Source organism: Ictalurus punctatus, chromosome 18 (genome assembly GCF_001660625.3).
Source record: "Ictalurus punctatus breed USDA103 chromosome 18, Coco_2.0, whole genome shotgun sequence".
Classification (NCBI taxonomy): domain Eukaryota; kingdom Metazoa; phylum Chordata; class Actinopteri; order Siluriformes; family Ictaluridae; genus Ictalurus; species Ictalurus punctatus.
Genome location: NC_030433.2, coordinates 10,001 through 12,500, shown reverse-complemented (window position 1 = coordinate 12,500; position 2,500 = coordinate 10,001). Strand labels below are relative to the sequence as shown.

Below are 2,500 nucleotides of genomic sequence, written 5' to 3'. Positions count from 1 at the left end.
GGTTCAAAGGTTCAAAGGTAGGGTCAGTGGTGGGGTTCCAAGGTTATGGTTAGGGTTGGGGTTAGCGTCAGCGATGGTGTTCAAAGGTTAGGTTTAGGGTTAGGGTTTAGAGGTTAGGGTTAGGGGGTTGGGGTTAGGAGTTAGGGTTAGGTTTAGGGTTCAGTTTGGGGTCAGGGTAGGGTTAGGGGGTTGGGATGGGAAATTGGGGATAAGGGATTGAGTTGTGTGTGAGATGGTTTTCCAAGTGCTTTGTTTTTCTCTTTTCTACAGGTTCGATACTGGATGATTTGACTGGGGATCTAAGGTAAGTGCTTAAAAAGTTAAGTGCCAATCCCACTCTGTGTGGTAGGGTGCAATCTGTAAGTGCTTTAATCCTTTCTGAAAAAAGAAAGGTAAGTGCTTCAACACGCATTTCATTCAATCCTCTAATACACACAATAAAAATCAAACCAGCAAAAGGGTTTCCCTTGATCCCCTATTCCACCCTCCAATCTTCAAACCCGTATTCTTTTTATTGTTGGATAATGTTATTCTATAGTTCCCTTTAGTACCTGAATTCCTTGTTTATACTCTTAACCCCTAACCCTAACCCCAATCGGGGGTTCCCATTTGGATGTTTCTACAAATGGGGTGGTATCGGTTTGTGTGTGGAAGTCAAAATAATTCAAGATTTTTAACTTTCTATTGTGCAGATGGACATCCTTCTTAAGATCCCCAAGGTCCGCCCCCCCCCCGGCGTTGGGATGAAGGTCAGCCCCTTCTCCAGCAGAAGCCTCTCTCCCTGTGATAAATGAAAAGTTTTTGACAGATTGAAGATATTGGAGTGCGACTGGTTGTTGCACGTCTCCGTCTTCAGTAGTTTAACTGATCGCACCACCCATCGAACATGCGTTGTGCCGTCTCCGCGGTCCAGTGGATATGATCTCTCTCGACCCTGAAAAACAATCTGTTCAATTCCCACAATGGACTCCCGTGTGACACAATGTATTTATTCAATACCTCCAGATTCTGCTGCTCCTGTAGAGGTAAGGATTCTGAGAATTGAATAACCGGTGTGTTTATTGTGGCATTCGGGAATATCGATTGAGCCGTTCTCCAAAGGCACTGCAGTTGTTTTATGGCCGTTTTATGTGGATGTTGTCCCCTGTTATTTAAACCCCCGGACAGGATTACCTTGTGTACCAGTGGATGTGGATTTTGTTTTTGCAGGATTTTGGCCATGTGTAGAAAATTGGCCCCCGGAAAGCTGTCGACTTGTGTGTTTGGGTTTTTGATTACAGGGATCCGACTGAGATTGGAGTCCCCCATGAATACTATGGGTTTTCGAATGTTGATGGACCAATCTATCGCTTTCCTATCGGTGTTGATATGTCGGTTTGGTTTTTTATCTAAATCGATGATATCTAAAAGCCCATCGTCTGTGGAGTCCGAGGATACTCTATCAGATTTTGCCACTGTGATATGTTCAGGAGGGGCGGATTCAGAGCGGGTTTCAGCACGAGATTCACTCCGTTCAATACCCTTTGTCATCCTTATCCTCTTTGTGTTAACAGTGGCGCCATCTGTATCGTCATCCTCCCCCACAGGCGTGGTTGCTGGCCGGACCTGAGAGAGATTAGGTAGATTCATTTTTACCGGGACTCTATCCCGTTTAAGTTTGGGGTGTGTGTCTGGACTCACCTCTGGGGCGTGGACTTGGGCCTGGACTTTGATTTGCCCGTGTCGGTGTCCAAGTCCTGCTAACGGGGCAACAGATATGGGCGAGTTAGATTGTAAATGGTGGATCTGGATAACATTATTCAAAGTGTGCTCAATAGGCGGATTGTAAATCTGTGCCTTTGGAGAACCGGCCCTTTGAAGGGCAGTGGCGTGTGAAATTGGGCCCGATTTATGTGAAGAAGCTGATTGTGTTGTATGTTATCTTTACAGAACTCTAGCACGCTGTCTGTCAGTTTTTGTTTAAACCTATGTCTGGCCCATTTCACCGCCACTGTCCATTCCAATTCCCCGAAAATCTGTATGTCATCCATAAGGTTATGTGTAACTTGTGTGTAATGTTCCTGTAAGATGAGCATGTTATTGTTCATCCATGTGAGTGTGTTTTGCTTGATTTTTTGTGTGGTTGTGTGATTAGGTTAGGTGATGCTGGTTTTATGAATTGTGAGTTTATTGACCTGTTTATGCATACCAGCCGGATGGTTGTTTTGTGTGCAGGGAGTGTTCCACTATCTGCATGTGGTGTGTGGCTTGTATTAACTTGAAGTATGTTTTTGTCAGTGTTTTATCAAATGTGTTGTGTTTGCTTGGTGATGCTTGTGTTTGTGTATTTTCCCCTTCCCCATTTTGCTCATGGTCTCCTAAAACAGCAAATCTATTGTGCCAAGCCTTCATTTTGTACCTTTCCGGTGAGCAGACTTCAACAGTGTCTGGTGAAAACAACAATCATCAACCACATCACCATAACCTAGACCGCTCTTACCCTACCATCTGTTCGCCAGTC

At 44.7% G+C, this 2,500-nt stretch overlaps 1 long non-coding RNA gene across 1 annotated transcript in view; it reads left to right on the top strand.

Moving 5' to 3' along the window:
- The window catches only part of LOC108278516 (uncharacterized), a 9,560-nt gene that overhangs the window by 6,235 nt on the left and 825 nt on the right, over positions 1–2,500 (top strand). The window contains exons 3-4 of the long non-coding RNA XR_008398338.1: positions 271–304; positions 693–2,500. The exon at positions 693–2,500 is cut by the window's right edge and continues 825 nt beyond it. This is a non-coding gene — a long non-coding RNA (uncharacterized LOC108278516). The remainder of the gene's footprint in view (positions 1–270; positions 305–692) is intronic.